Source organism: Lactuca sativa, chromosome 6 (genome assembly GCF_002870075.4).
Source record: "Lactuca sativa cultivar Salinas chromosome 6, Lsat_Salinas_v11, whole genome shotgun sequence".
Lineage (NCBI taxonomy): Eukaryota > Viridiplantae > Streptophyta > Magnoliopsida > Asterales > Asteraceae > Lactuca > Lactuca sativa.
The window spans coordinates 151,829,688-151,847,069 of NC_056628.2; the positions used below are offsets into that span (position 1 = coordinate 151,829,688).

The 17,382-nt window shown below is 40.4% G+C and overlaps 1 non-coding gene across 1 annotated transcript; it reads left to right on the forward strand.

Annotated features, from left to right (window-relative positions):
• Nucleotides 1–6,995: 6,995 nt before the first annotated feature.
• On the forward strand, nucleotides 6,996–7,102 carry LOC111890867 (small nucleolar RNA R71). The gene has a single exon (XR_002850029.1). It is a non-coding gene; the product is annotated as a small nucleolar RNA R71 (small nucleolar RNA).
• The last annotated feature ends 10,280 nt before the right edge of the window (nucleotides 7,103–17,382 follow it).

A 17,382-nucleotide genomic window follows, 5' to 3' on the forward strand; every position in this document is an offset into this window, starting at 1 on the left:
TCCATTAATTCTAGTTTCACGTTCGTTATTCCTAGACATATGATAAAGTGGTCACATAAAAATATGAGGTTGACAATTAAAAGATGTTCATACTATTTAATTATCTTCCTATCAACAGAAAAATAGTTATCATTCACACACTTGGTTCTTTAACAAGCTAAAATCAACAAAATCACCAATATTGAATTAATCCTATCAATAATCAAAACATAGTCTCAATTTCGTATCCCCAAACAGAAGTTTAAGAGTTTTACCTCATGATTGAGGTAATTAACAGCAATAAAACAAATTCTAATTGTCTAACCATGATTGAAAACAATAGATTAAGTAGAATGATGAGAATTTGCCTCAAATCTTCTTTGGAATTGAATTCTAGGTTGTATCTTCGTTCTTCAGATCTCTCCTGGCTCTGATTCGCAGCTTGCTTCTCCCCAAGGGTTCCAGAATACCTTGTGTCGATCTGGACAACCGTTTTTATAGATTCGAACCGACTCGCCGAGTCCAAGACCGACTCGTTGAGTCCACCCCTTAATTCCCGTACACAGTAAGTCAAAGAGTCTTTATCCTCTCGAATCTTCGACGCTACTCGCCGAGTAGTCGACCCTACTCGCTGAGTCCCTTGTATTTTTAGTGTTTTTCTTCTTTGTTCAACTCCCGAGCTCCCAACCGCTTCTCCTGCTTCCTTTTGCTTCCGAGCTTCGCTTTTGGACTGAAAACACAATTCAAACACCTTTAAGTATCTTTTGTCCATGATATGCCATAAATTAGCTAATAAATGGTAAAAATCTATACTTATTATGAGGCTAAATATGCAAATATCAAAATACCCCACACTTGACTTTTGCTTGCCCCCAAGCAAAATTGAATTTTAGCACATTGGAATCACATAGGACAACTCCAATCCAACCCAGCCATTATGCCAAGACCGCAATGCATGCATTTGTGTCTAATTTTTTTTCCTAATAACCCCCATACTCCAAATACTCACAATCCTCTTAAACATTCGCCCACTTATCCCGAAAATGCTCATTTTATGCATCCCTCCGAATCCATCCGCAGAAAACCTCCTATCCTCAAGGTGTTTTTGGTTGAGCAACCCAAGCATACATAATCTAGAATTACAATTTATGATACCACATTAGAGCTCTTTGGAATTCTTCACTTCCTTAATAATTTGATCTTTGATTTATGTGAATTCACCACCTTGTTTGATTTGATTTTTGGTATCTTCAATTTTTGAACTCTTGGAATTTTGATCTTTTGATCTTCACTTCAGTTGCTCCAAAATTCTTCAAACTTTTCTTGCAATTCTCTCTCTTTTTTTTTAACATGTACCTCACTTTTTTCACTCAAAACCCTACATGCTTAAGCAGGGGCGCTCAACTTCAACCTTTATTGGTTAACGATAATAATTTTCCTGGATATATTTCTGGTACACGATGCTAAACATATTGCATCCTTCGGGCTAAGCAAGGTCGTGTTTTTGTCCCATGATTTCACTGGAATAAGGAAGCCACAAATGCACTAGAACGTATATAGGCTCAACTAAACATTTGGGTCTTCATGCAATCATCAACATAACTCTAACATGGAATCCTAATTACTTTTTACCAAAATTTTCTAAATTAATTCCTAAGTCACACTTTTGGTATGCAAAATTTTTAAAAATTAACCTAAATTAGGACATTAGGATTCTACATTTACTAAGATGACATCAACCCCCTACCCCACACTTATTTTATGCAATGTCCTCATTGCATGTTATGCATGAAAAATAAAAACATGAAATGTAGAGAGAATTGGAACAAACTCCCCTGGGGTAGCAGTCGCTAGGTCGATATCTGTTCTCTTCAACTCCATCTTCAATTGACTTTAGACATGGGAACAACTCATCCACGTCTTGGACATCAAATCGCATGTGGGCAGCTCCAAATGTGCAGGAAAAATACTGTAAAATCTTTAGGAATTGATCGGAAAAAATAAGTGGTCAAGTGGTATGTCCAATAGCATCGAATCAGCAGTCTTCTCGGTATAAAAATAAGTGACTCGTCGAGTCATATAAATGACTCGTAGATTATAGTCGCGGAAAGCCTCGAAAGTGTAAGTATGTATTGCGACTCGTCGAGTTGGTTAATTGCACTCGGCGAGTCATCGCTGGGTGGAAAAATAAACATTCTGCACTTGTTCCAACTATTGATAAATCTCAAGAACTTCCCATAACTTCTAGAATTATTCACTCATGTCCCTTAGGACCGGACTCGACACCTTAACTCTAAACTTCGCCCTTTCTTGACTCTTTTCCACTTTTTTTTCTTTCTCTCAAACTCTAAACCCTTTATGCAAGCATTCCTAATCCAAAATCTGAAAGTCACCAAGGCAAATAAAACATCAAACACATAACTTAAAGTCTTAACTAAGAATTCAAAACACACCAAACAAAACAAAAAAAAAACAAAAATAATTGAAAATCTTTCCATAAGACAAAAAAAAAACTAATCATCTTCTTCCTCATCATGGCCATGCGCAACCCCGCTCCCACCAGCTCCACTCCGCCTTGCATTAATGATCTCGTCCCAAGATGGTATGTAGGGGAAGTTACCCCCATAAATGTGTGGAATATGGAAATGGTCAAAAAGCCGCACGTGGGATTCATTGCTGAAATTGATACCCCTTGCCATTTGGTCTTGTAGTCGCCTCATCTCGACATTGTACCAATCCATTGGCACGTCATCATTGTCCACCGGAATCACCGACGGTTCCTCCTCCACTTCCCGCTCACGTCTCGATCTAACCCTCCTTCCCGGTGCCTCGGGCACGACCACTGGATCGTCATGCGGGATAACATAATGACCACCTCCATAATCTTCAATAATTCTTGCCCTCCGAAATGGAATAGGATTAAAGGGAGGGGCAGGAATCATTGTCATCAAGTTCCATGCACCACGAGTCATCAACCCATAGGAGTTGGCTAGCCGGGTCACGAACATTCCAACGTTAATTTTGGAGGTTTTGCGATCCTTGACCGCGCCCTCCGCCAAGTAAGAGGCCAAACATCATGGAATATTGCAGAAGGTGTCGGGCGTGATGATGCTCCAAAGATAAAATACGTCAAAGTTGGAAACCTTGTCGTCGTCCTTACTTTGATTGATTGTAGTGGAGATAAGGCGGTGTATGAATCTGTGTGTGGGTGACCTAATGCTCCCTTCTTGAGCCGATTTCGAAATATATAATTTGTTGGCGATTGTGTTCCACCAACCAATACTTGTAACACCGTCGGGAAACACCTTATGAGATTGTTCCAAGAGGGCACGGAAGACAGCAGTAGTGACCAATGGTTGGTGATAAATCCCCAACCGGCATGCAAAATCAATGACAGAACATTGATGGAATTTGCCCCCAAGACAAAAACTAAAACTCGTGGGGTGGTAGCAATCGTCTCCTCCTCGGAAAGATACCGTGGAAAAAAATTCCCAGCAGAGTTCTCGAAACACCGGCTCTTGAATTCGGAAAACCCGACTCCATCCATCACATATAATTGACTCCCCATCGTAAGTAAATTCCTTCAAAAGGTAAGGCGCCAACTCTTCCTCATACCGGACATTCTTTAACCAATCCCAGTCAACCCTATTAGGTACATAAACCTCCTTCTTCCTGACCTCAGCCAGCCTCTTCCTCCATTTTGTCATTGTTGAAGCAGATTCAATCGGAGGGAAATTCAACCAAGGAAAATCTCCTTGGTTTCCACTTGAGCTCTGTCCTCTTGAAAACATGGTTCCTGCAAAAGAAAGAACAAACAACCAAGAAGATATAGAAAAACATTAAAACAGAATCCATCTGGGTCCCCGATTGGACTCGTCGAGTCCATGAACGACTCGGCGAGTCGGATGAACTGCGCGAGTCAGTCGACGGGTCGAGCGAAATTCGACCATAAAAACTCAAATTTTTTTTCAAGGGTTTTGTCCATGGACGTTCCTAAGATGTATTAGAGCAAGAAGAACCATCCAAAACAACACAATTAATACAAAACCAAAACCCTAAAAATTCACTAATCTTCAAAATCGGGTATTCTATGAAATTGACACCTTAGAACATCTAAAAATCATGGCTTTAACAGAATTATGGAAGATATTATGTACCTTTGTTGAGAGAATTCGAGAATTTTGAAGAAAAAGTGAAGAACTTGATGAGTGCTTGAGAGAGAGAAAGCAAGAGGGGCGCACGGCGAGTATGGAGGAAATATGATCTCATTAGGGTTAAAAACCCTAGTTTTACCAGATGTAAAAATTATTTTTAATTAATTTTTTTTGTAAATAAAATCGATTCGTCGAGTCAGGGTCAGACTCGGCGAGTCTGGTCGTGAATTTAAACTCATCTGGAATCTGAAGAGACTCGTCGAGTCAGGGTTAGACTCGGCGAGTCACTTACAAACAATTCAAAAATTATATCATTTTGTCATTTATTCATAAAAAATTTCATTCCACCCCACACTTAGCCCATACGCACTCTCAAGCAGTCATATTTGATGATTTAGAAGACGAAAATAAAATCCTAAAAACAAAAATTAAACAAAACTAAAACGAGAAAGATAAAAGAAAGCAAACTCTAATAACGGGTTGCCTCCTGCCAAGCGCTTCTTTTTAAGGAATCGTTAACTGGACTCCTTCCTATCTACTTTTCTTCATTTTCCTGCATCGGGAATGCATGCCTAATCTTTTGCGGTTTATACTTTGTCTTGTAAGCGTGTATCTTCTTCTTGTAGGCCCGTCTCAATTCTTCTCTCTTTTTCCTTGTAGCATCATCTTCAGCTGCATGAATTTCCCTTTTCCTCACCTTCTTCTTCTTTACCCCATTCTCTTGCACCCTTTCTTGCACCCCTCCTTATTTAAGCTTTATTACTTCATAGTTGGTGAAAACTCGGGCTCGAGGTTTGGTAATACGTGACTCAATGAATGGGTTATTAACATCATCTTTCCTAACCGCTGCATTCCCCTCTTCTCCAAAGCTTGCCTCATCTTCAAGTGGAATTGCTTCATCTTCTTGCATTATTGTATCGAGGCTTGCTACTTGAACGTGTTGAAAATCACCATATGCTTTAACAATTCCGCCTTCTGCTGCTTGATCTTCTAAAGAATTAGGGAAAATCTTCATGTCCAGAACATGCAAGGAGCTGGTAACAAGAAGATCAAGATCATCCAAGTTGCTGAGATTTTCGAATGGACTCGTCGATTCCGTGAAAGCGACTCGGCGAGTCGGAGCGTATTCCTCACATCCCACTGTGTTTTCTGAATCGGTTCCTTTCAGCAGCTTCTCTATCTCCTCCAAGTCTTTGACAACATCATTATTTCCTTCAGAAGATAGCCAAAACTTACTTGGATCTTCTTCTTTCAAGAGTGCAAGCTCTTTTTGTAGTATTTCATCATCCAAATCAATGAAGGAAACTTCTTCTTTTCTTCCTTCTTCTTGCTTAATCTCTGGTAGAGCTTTAAACACTACTGACTCATCTCCTACCCTCAATGTTAGTGTGTACTCGCATACATCTATCAATGCGCATGCGGTATTCAAAAATTATCTCCCCAAAATAATTGGAATTTCGGGGTCTTCTTCCATATCAAGTACTACAAAGTCCACGGGGAATATAAATTTATCCAACTTAATGAGGAGATCTTCACAAACACCTCTTAGACGAATAATCATCTTATCCGCTAAATGGATCTTCATATTAACATGCATTGGCTCCGGTAAATTCAACTTCTTGAAGAAAGAAAAAGGCATTAAGTTAATACTTGCACCCGAATCGGTCAATGCTTGAGTAGCAAGTATATTTCCAAATTGACAAGGAATTGTGATGCTTCTCGGATCGCCCTTCTTTTGTGGTAGCTCACTCAATACTATCTCAGCGACTTCAGCCAAATCTTTTCTAGCAGCAAAGAGACCCTTTAGCAAGTTCAAATATTTGGGTGTTTGAAGCATTGTTTCCACAAATGGGACGTTGACTTGAAAGGATTTGACATGTTCCATGAAAGCTCTATATGCTTTAACCTTGTCATTAGGTATGGCTCTGATTGGGAATGGCAGAGGAGGGTTGTAAGGCTTTAAGGAAATAACATATTTTTCTTCAGGACATGGACTCGTCGAGTCCGTTAGAGGGACTCAGCGAATCTGGTCGGGTTTAGCTGAACTCGATTCTTCTGTCTTTTCTGCATGCACCTTAGTTGAGACCTTCTGTGCAGGGGTCATAGGAGTGAAAATTTCTCCATAGCTGGAGGTTATAGCATTCACATTCTCCATTCTCGGATTATTCTCGGTTTTACTTGGAAGTTCACCCGGTCGTCTCTCGTTCACTTGATGTGCAAGTTGTCCTAGCTGTTTCTTAATGTTGAGAATAGATGCTTGCTGATTCCTAAGTATAGTTCTGGTCTCTTGTATTGCAACATCATGATCATTGTGTCTTTTCTCGGACGCGGCTATGAATCTTGTGAACATTTCTTCTAAGTCGACTCTCTTTTCCACAACCGGTTCTTCCTTTTGATAGAAACCCCTATCTTTCTGCTTGTATTTATCCTCCTTTGCCTTTTTGTACTCTACATACGGGAGCCATTCCTTCTTGGGTTTCCGCCAATTCTCATCGTATCTGTCGTCGCTTGAGTAGAACACTTGCGCCTTCTTGTTTCCATTTTCATCCAAGTCACAATCCTTCGTGAGATGAGGTCCTCTACAGTTATCGGATCCAACTCGAATAGCATGGATTGTTTGATCCATTTTTGTCATCTTTCTATCTAAACTATCGAGATTAGCCATGATCGCCGCCATGCCATCATTGGCCGAGTTCACTACCCCCCGACTTCCTTTATTTATTGGGTTGTGGTATTCTCTAGAATGTTTAGATAATTCTTCAATTAATTCCTTGATTACCAGGGGTGCCTTGCGAGTCGAGCAATTGCCTTGTGGTAACATTGACTCCATCATAGAAGATGGAGACTTCTTGTTGGCTATTAAGGTCATGGTGTGGGCAATTTCTGAGAAGACCTTTGTACCTCTCCCACGCCTCATAAAGGGACTCTCCGGGTTGTTGCTCGAAGTTGACAATGGCTTTCTTCAACTTGGCTATTTTAGAAAGCGGGAAAAAATGGTCTATGAACTCTTCTTTCATCTTTGCCCATGTGGTGACCGACCCGGGGGGAAGTGACTTGAGCCAATCCTTTGCAGCACCCTTGAATGTGACTGGAAGCATACAAAGTAGCTGGGTCTCGCGTGGCACATTTGGTAAATTGAAGTAGTCAGCCACATCATTTACTTCATCTAAGTGCTTGTAAGCATCTTCGTGGTCTTTTCCATAGAAGGGAATCTCCCTGAGTTGAGCGAGGATATGAACCTTAAGCTCAAAAGTAGCAGTTGTGGGAATTGCGGGCTGCATAAGTCCTGGGCCATTGTCATCGCGCATCCTCTTCTTCCATTCCCCCATGGGGAATTCATCAATATTATCCATAGTGATAGCTAAATCGTCCTCAAAATCGGATTCGTGCTCGTATGTAGGTTCTTCTTCTTCCTCGGTCTCGTACTCGGTGTCTTCTTTAATCGGGTCTTCGATTGCTAAAGAGGTGCTAGATGCTCCTGATTTGCTGCTCTTCTTCTTGTTGAAAACGGACTTAAGGTTCTTTAGTGGCGAATTCTTTGAAGAAACGGATTCTCCGAGGGCTTTTCCTTTGTTCCTCCTTAGTGCGGATTCCGGGTCTTCGAGAGGAGGGACCAGAGGTGTATCAGATTCTCGGGTCATGAAACAACTGCAAACAAACAAGAAAAAACGCTTAAAAAGAACAAAAATAAAATAAAAATTAAAACTGTGAACAGCAATGGACTCGCCGAGTTGTCACGAGTGCACTCGACGAGTTCAAGGCAAAAACAGAAAATTTTCTAATTACTATTTAAAACGGATATTTATTAAAACCTATACTAACTACTAAAATTACCTAAGAATTAACTTTGTGTAAGATAAATCCCACACAAAGGATCGATAAAAATAGAAATTAGTGCTAATTTAGAACCGTTCCCCGGCAACGGCGCCAAAAACTTGATGTGTGTAAAGTCAACTAGTTTTAAACCTACTTTTAATCATAAAATGAACACACAAAGGCAGTGGACCTATCAATTGTGGTACAGCTAAATAAGTAAGCTATCGAACACAGGGAACGGTAAATTAAAACTAAAGACTAATTTTATCTAAATTAAATAATAAGTAGGGGTTTTCTCTAGTTTTACAAGACTAGAAACTTACTAACTATCACTTAAACTAAAAACTAGAAAAGCAAAGATTTAACTAAATTCAATAATGAGAAGGACTTCTGTTTAGTTCAACTCAATTGATCATATGGTTGATATTATGATAATAGTGCAATGGATTAATTCTTCTATTGGCTACCGATTCAAGTGATTAGCTTTGCGTTCGCTGCACTAATCCTTAGAGAACAAACTAACTCAAACAGTGATCAGTTGTCTAATTTAATTTAATTCACTAGATTATTTATTCGGGTTAATTTAGACTTGTAATAGCTAACTAATTTGGTCATTTAGTTAACCTCTTGCTGATGGTCATCAAACAAGCTCACACATGAATTTACCTAATTGTCCATTAATTCTAGTTTCACGTTCATTATTCCTAGACATATGATAAAGTGGTCACATAAACATACGAGGTTGACAATTAAAAGATGTTCATACTATTTAATTATCTTCCTATCAACAGAAAAATAGTTATCATTCACACACGAGGTTCTTTAACAAGCTAAAATCAACAAAATCACAAATATTGAATTAATCCTATCAATAATCAAACCATAGTCTCAATTTCGTATCCCCAAACAGAAGTTTAAGAGTTTTAGCTCATGATTGAGGTAATTAACAGCAATAAAATGAATTCTAATCATCTAACCATGATTGAAAACAATAGATAAAGTAGAATGATGAGAATTTGCCTCAAATCTCCTTTGGAATTGAATTCTAGGTTGTATCTTCATTCTTCAGATCTCTCCTGGCTCTGATTCGCAACTTGCTTCTCCCCAAGGGTTCCAGAATACCTTGTGTCGATCTGGACAACTGTTTTTATAGATTCTAACCGACTCGCCGAGTCCAAGACCGACTCATCGAGTCCACCCCTTAATTCCCGTACACGGTAAGTCACAGAGTCTTTATCCTCTTGAATCTTCGACGCTACTCGCCGAGTAGTCGACCCTACTCGCCGAGTCCCTTGTATTTTTAGTGTTTTTCTTCTTTGTTCAACTCCTGAGCTCCCAACCGCTTCTCCTACTTCCTTTTGCTTCCGAGCTACGCTTTTGGACTGAAAACACAATTCAAACACCTTTAACTATCTTTTGTCCATGATATGCCAAAATTAGCTAATAAATGATAAAAATCTATACTTATTATGAGGCTAAATATGCAAATATCAAGCACATATAACAGGAGTCATAAAGACTACAAGCACATAACATATCCTAGTGTCCTACAAAATAGTGTGCAAACTCACCTCAGTCTGCTGACAGTCAAACAAATGATCGGGCTATTGAAATGGAAAATCATCACACTAGTCAATCAAATAAAGATCCCAATTAATAATCGGGCCATAAACCTTAACTAGGAATCTAGTTTACTTATCCAATACCCAAGGCGAAAGACCATTTTAGCCTTTCCTTACTTGACCTAAACCAAGGCCCAACCTAATGGCTCCAAAAGCCCAATATGGCCCATATTCCTAAATAACACCCAAATCCCATTATGGGCCCAAATCTAGGAAGGCCCAAAGCCTAACAATGGCCCAAATTCATAAAGACTTGTGGCCCAACATGGACAAAAACCCTAATAGTCCATATATGGCCCAAAACCCAAAAGTCAACAAAAGTCAAGGATGGTGAGTACGCCCGATGTACTCAGACTTACATCCAACGTACGCTAACTTTGGCCAGTACATACGGCGTACGAGCTGGGTACGCTCAACGTACTCCACAGCCAACCCATAACCCCATTAAGTGATTAATCAGTTAAGCCACTATATCCAATTCTCAGATATGATCCTAAATGATGTCTTAACACATAAAATTGGCAACTTTACTCCTTTGCATGGCTTAATGGGACCCAATACTTAATAAAATCCATAATAAGAACCCTAACTCATGCATAGTCCACTATAACTCATCAAGATTGCATTTTTATGAACAAGTGACCTCAAAAATGCCAAGATCTGTCATCCTTATCTTTTGGAGTAGCTCATACTCTCATGCAAGACTTAAAGGACCATAAAAAGCACAAAAACAAGCCCTAACTAGATCTAACAAAATGAACCATCAAGTTTAGAGCTTTATACCTCAGATATCTTTCCAAGTTAATGATGATTCTGGATACACAAGCTCTAGCCACACCAATGCAAATTCCAAGAGTTCCTATTCCTTCAAAATCACCAAAAATACCCTCAAAGTTCACTTCTAATCTCAAAACACTTAAAGGGCAATTAGGGTTTCGTTCTTAGGGTTTGGAGAGATGGACGCTGGTCATAAGAGAGTCTAAAAGCAAATTAATGTGTTTAAATAGCGCACAAACCCTAAAAATTAGGTTTTGCCCCAAACAACCGTATGCCCTGCGTACTCCCACGTACGTCCTGCATACGTGCACGCCTCCACAACCAAATTAACGAACTAGTACGCCCAGCTTACTCATAGAGTACGCTCAACATACTCGGCTAGGGACCAATTTTCAAGGATATTTAAATGAAGGTTTAAAAGGAAAAATACCCGAAATACGGAACCCACACCCTACGATGGAGGGTTAATAACCCCCGACTACCATAATCGAAGGCAGGAACCTGACCCACTATACGCTCACTCTTGCGATGCTCTTCCTTCATAGCCTCAACATGAGCCCCTCGGATCCGCTCTAAAATTGGATTAATCACCGTCATCCTCAAACATACATCCTTGATCGGAGTCGTGACCGCCTTGCAACTGAGAGCATCGGTCACCACGTTGGCCTTCCTCGGGTGATAAAGGATCTGAAAATCATAATCATTCACCACATCCAACCAACTATGTTGCCTCATGTTCAGATTCGGCTGGTCCATAAAATACCTCAAGCTCTTGTGATCCATGTAGATACTACAGCAGACCCCATAAAGGTATTGTTGCCAAATCTTGAGGGCAAAATCCGCAACCCCTAGCTCCAAATCATGCGTAGGATAGTTCACCTCAATAGGCTTCAACTGCAATCACACGATGACGCTACATCAACACTGCTCCCAAACTGGCGATCGACGCATCACAATAAAATACAAAATCCTCAACACCCTCAGACAGGTTCAGAATCAGATCCTCGTATAATCCTTGCCTCAGAGTCTCAAATACCTCCCTCAAATTCTCCTCATGCAGCTCCTGTGTCTTGGAATAGACCAAGATGTCATTAATAAACACAATTACAGACCGATCCAACATAGGTCTGCATGCACGATTCATGAGATCCATGAATGTGACTGGAGCATTGGTGAGCCCGAAGGGCATCACCACTAACTCGTAATGACCATAACAAGTCCGGAAGGACGTCTTTTGTGTATCCTCCTCTCTGACTCTCATATGATGATAACCCGAATGCAGATCAATCTTGGAAAACCAAGGTGCACCCTGAAGTTTATCAAATAAATCGTCAATCCTTGGGAGTGGATAATGATTCTTCACTGTTAGCTTATTCAGCTCCCGGTAATCGATACACATCCGATGCGACCCATCTTTTTTCTTCACAAACAAGATCGGCGCTCCCCTTGGCGAACTACTCGGCCGAATAAATCCCATGCCTAACAGTTCCTGCAGCTGTGTAGACAACTCTTGCATCTCTGGAGGTGCTAACCGAGAAGGTGATTTGGCTATCGGAGCTACACCGGGAACCAAGTCAATTCGAAACTCCATTTGCCTCTCTAGAGGTACTCCAGGAAAGTCATATAGGAACACATTCGGATATTCCTGAACAACTGGTACATCATCCACAGTCCCCTTAACCTTCTCCCGGGTATCCATAACATAGGCGACAAGTCTGGAACAACCCTACTGAAGATAGCGCCTGGCCCTAGCTGTTGAACATAAGATCGGACCACGCTAAACACCCTCTCCCTGAATCAACAACTATCCCCCACTTGGGGCCCGTAAACGCACCAAATGCTGCTCACAATCAATCATTGCCCTATTAGGGCTTAGCCAATCCATCCCCACTATAACCTTAGTCCCTCGCAGGGAAATAGGAACCAAATAGATCAGATACCGCTCGCCAAACAACTCCAGAACACAACCCCAACGAACCCTAGATACTCGTATAGGACGATCGTCGGGATTCTTAACCTCTAGTGGACAATACAGCTCCCCCGGAGCATCGGCAAACCTCTTGCTAAGCGCAAGAGATACAAAAGATCGGGTAGCCCCCAAATCAAACAATACCAAAGCAGAGATACCGTTCACAAGGAACGATCCTAAAACAAAACATACAGATATAAGCAAAAAAAAGTAGCATAAGTAAATAGATAAGGAGAAGATACATACCCGTCACGACATCAGGTGTTGCACGAGCCTCCTTGGTTGTCAGCTGAAAATACATGCTCCTCACAACAGGCGCATCCACCTTGCCCTGGCGGCCATCCATAATCCTCAAAGTCGCTGGAGCGGGAGATGCAACCGGTTCTATCGTTGCTAGACTCGGACAATCGGCCTTTTTATGGCCCCTTTGATTGCAATGGAAGCAAATAAGGCTCGATCCCTTGGTAGTGGCTTTGCAATCCTGATTGAAATGCCCAGTCTTGCCACACTTATAGCAGCCCGAACCACAAACATCCCTATAAGCTCCTACATGCATCTTTCTGTACTTGCCACAATGGCCCCGACCATGCTGGCCTCTCGATATCGAATCAAATACCTTGGGCCTCTTTCCCAAACCCTCTGAACCCTGAGCCTGATCCATCTTCTGTTGGATTAGGTGTCTAAGCCCATAACTATAATTGGTATAAACTTTAATTGATGGTAGCACAATCCTTCTGGGTTGCCTTCAAACGTAGCATTTGAATAGGATAATTTTTAGAGAAAGAAGGATGCATTTATTATTTATTTAATAAATTGAAATAAATGATTTAATAATGTATTATGAAAATAATATATTAATTAGAAATCATATTATTTAATTAATATTTATTCAGAAATTAATTTGGAATTAATTTTGGGGTTAAAGGAATTGATTAAAAAGTATAGGGACTAAAGGTGACAATGTTCAATAGTTGAATATTGGGCAATTCTAGAACCTCGCTAAAGAAGGGGGGAACGAAATCTAGAGTGTCTCTAGGGTTTCCTTGGGCTCAAAGGGTCCCTTAATGTAACAAACCGTTATTTTAAACCTATGTAATAGTGTAGGTCAATTTGTACTTCTTTGTAAATTAATAAAGAGAAATTTTAGCATACTAGGTATATTTACATAATTGACCCTCAAAAATAAATTATTAAAAAAAACCTCAATTGGGTTGAACCAAGTGATAGAGATTGTAACAAGGTTTCCAAAAATATAAAGAACACTAAAATCCGAGTTATAACGAAGAAGTTATGACCAGTCGAAAATCCACGACAAAACCGGCAAAACACTGTTCAGCGTAAAAACTGAATTTTTAATAAAAGGATTTCTAGCCTTAACAATCTAAATGAAAGTTATAGTTTATGTTAAACCGAGAACTTTCATAAAAAGAACGCCAAAATCTGACTTCGTATGAGGAAGTTATGATTTTTCTAAGTTTCAGTAGAGTAGTGTACAACTAAAAACTCGAAATAAAGATCGACTAGTTTTTAGCCGACACAACCTAAATGAGAATTGAAGGTCTCATCATTAGTAGTATAATGGTAAAAAGACAGACAAAAATGGACGTCGTTTGAAGAAGTTACGAATTTATAACGGATACACGTCCCGGTCTGTTTAAAATAATAATATTTAAAATAAATCAAAAGTTAGCCGATGAAGTCTAAACGAAAGTCGTAGAGTATAATTTTACCTACGCGTGCATATAAAGAACGTCAAAAACGGAGTTCGTATGCAAAAGTTATGAATTTTACAAATTTTGGCACAAAAATAAGGAAAAATAGCAAAAATCAGGAATTTTCGCATGAACAATAACGCCACGTCACCCTCGCATGCGAGGCCTCCACGTGTCAGCTGTTGAGTGGACCGAACCCATGTGTGGCACCTCCTGATTGGACCGCAGCCGAGGTCCACTTAGAACCGGACAACCTCGCATAAGACACACCGGAGACACCCCTCGCACGCCCCTCGCACCTGCTCCTTCGCACGTGTCTTCTTTCCATTGGACTGAGGGTTGGTCCAATCCGAGCTAGCCAGCAGCGAGCCTCCGGTCCGAAGAAGTCCCTTCGCCTTGCCACCTGTCAAACGCGTGTCACCCTCGCGCAGCTTCGGGTTCGAACCTTCGGACTACATATAGCATGTGAGGGTTCCAACTATTTTACACTTTTTCACCCTAATTTTCACCCTCTTTCACATTCTCCACTCCCCTAAGCTCATATACAACCCCTAAAGCCCCGATATCAAGACTCTAGCCCGAAGTAAGCCTTGAAGCCCCGAAATTCTCGAGAATTCATCCTCTCTCCAGTCGAAACTCTTCCCGATTTAAGTCGGTTTTTCGCCAAACAAACTAATTTCCGGGAAACGAAACGCTGCCCGTATTACCACCTATCAAGTGAGTTCATACCCCCGTATTTTCATAATTTCTACTGTTTTAAGAGGGGAAATACAAGTATAACACAACAACTTTGTGTTATAAATAAATGATTTCATATCTACTATAGTCATCGGTAAAAGTCACATAGAAGCGGTTCCCATCCTTCGTGGTTGATCTAAACAGTCCACATACATCGGTATGTATGAGGTCCAATAGACCCTCACCCCTTTCACACGTACTAGTGAAGGGTGACTTAGTCATCTTTCCAAGCAAACAAGACTCGCATGTGTCATCTTCCCTAAGGTCGAATGACTCCAACACTCCAACCTTTTGGAGTTGGGTTATGCGCTTCTTGTTGACATGTCCAAGACGACAATGCCACAAGGATGCTCTATCCATACTATTGGAAGAATCCATGCATAAAACATCATTTCCTAAGTTATCTACAATCATAACAGTTTCATAAAGTCCATTACACGGTATTGCTTCAAAATATAAGACACCATTTAGATAAGCAAGAATAGAACCATTCTCATTATTAAAAGAAAATCTAAAACCTTGTCTAAACAAACCATGAAATGAAATGATGTTTCATGCCATTTCTGGTGAATAGCAACAATTGTTCAAATCTAAACATAAACCATTCCTAAGCACTAAAGAATACACTCCAATATTGGTCACAGGCGACGATCTTCTGTTCCCCATGATTAGATTTAATCTTCCATGCTCCACATCTCTATTTCTTCTTAGTCCCTGCAATTCAGAACAAATGTGGTAACCACAACCGGTATCAAGGACCCAAGAAATTGCATGAGATGAATCGTTAGATTTAATTGTGTATATACCTGCGAAAGACGGCTTGATCTTTCCTTCCCTTATGGCTTGCAGGTAGTCTGGGCAGCTTCTCTTCCAATGCCCTATTTTGTGGCAATGATGGCACTCTGCCTCCTTCGGGTTAGGGTTAGGCTTAGCGGGATCAACTTTGGTCCCACTAGAAGAGGAACCATCTCGGGACTTTCCCTTGCGGTGGCTCTTAGACGAAGCCTTCCTCTTCTTGCCTTTTCCTTGCCTAATGGCCAAAACAGGAGCAGCGGGTGGATTGGGAGTGGGTGCAACAGACTTGTCCTTGAGGTTGCTTTCAGCAACCCTAAGGAGACCTTGGAGTTTACTTAGGGTGACCTCTTCTTTGTTCATGAAGTAGGTCATCCTAAATTGATTGTAACAAGGAGGCAAAGAGTGAAGCACCATGTCGATCGCCAAGTCTTCCCCAAAGTCAACATTCAACTTGCGAAGACGATCGACATACCTTTGCATCTTTTGCAGGTGCACGGTAAGAGATTCTCCATGACCCATTTTGGCGGAAATCATGTTAGTGAAAATCTCGTAACGCTCTTGCCTCGCGTTTTGGTGGTATCTCTCCAACAAGTCTTGGTGCATTTTGTATGGATACATGTCCTCATAGGACTTTTGGAATTCGGCGTTCATTGTGGCTATCATGATGCAATGTACCTTCGTTGCATCACGTTCATGAGTCTCAAAAGCAGTCATTTTAGCCGGAGTAGCGATTTCTCGGTTGATCTTTTCGAGCTTCTCATCATCGAGGACATACTCCTTGTCCTCGTAGCGAGCAATTGTGCGAATGTATCTTATCCATTCTCTAAAGTTCGTCCCATCGAAAGTCACCTTTTGGCAAAGGCTCATCAATGTGAACGAGCCAGCAGCATCGTTGTTCGCATTCGACATCTACAAATAGAAAGGACAAAGATAGATTAGAATTTGAATCCCTAATTATCACCCAATAAGAAAAATTAGGGCTAGGATCCAACAACAATATTTACATATTAGAAAAGGGATGCCGTAATCCAACATGCAAACAATTTGAAGGTAAGTGAATGACGATTCACTAATTCTCCACCATGAAAACATAACTTTAAGTTCTAAATGTATTGAGAATTCCTAGGTTTGGATGAGATTTATTGAAACTTTTCAATGGCATGTTTAAATCTCGATATGCCCCTCTCGTTTGTGACTGGGAGACCGAGAATCACAAAGTGGGTGTGAATTACCATGCAAATTCACATGGTGCCTTCATTGTAACAATCACCTATTCGATGTGCCGGTAAACCACACACGCTCCATCGAACTATGATAAACAATGAATCACCCTTTGCCACCTTTGCTTAGAACCAATTAGTGTGCCGGTAAACCACACACGCTCCACTAACTTCTCAGCAAGGATGCAAAGTGTAAATTCATGGGATTGCATCAATTCACTTTTCCTAAAGTAACTAGGATTGGGAAATTTTGAAAAACATGTAATTACTTCGTATTTCATATTATACTTTTAATGAAGAGATGAGGTTGCCCTATCCTACCCGTTCGGCTAACGACCCTCCACCGATAAAGCAAGCAGTGGGTGTGAGTGTACACCCATTAAGCACCATTTTATAGGCAGCAACCTTATACCCACCTTATAGACCGGCTTCGTGAATGAGGTCTACTAACGGTAAGTCTAGCATTTTAATTATACATACATACATATATATATATATATATATATATATATATATATATATATATATATATATATATTAATCTTGTAATATTATATTTGTATAGGGTTGAATTTTAAACTTGTAAAATTCTAGGGTTTG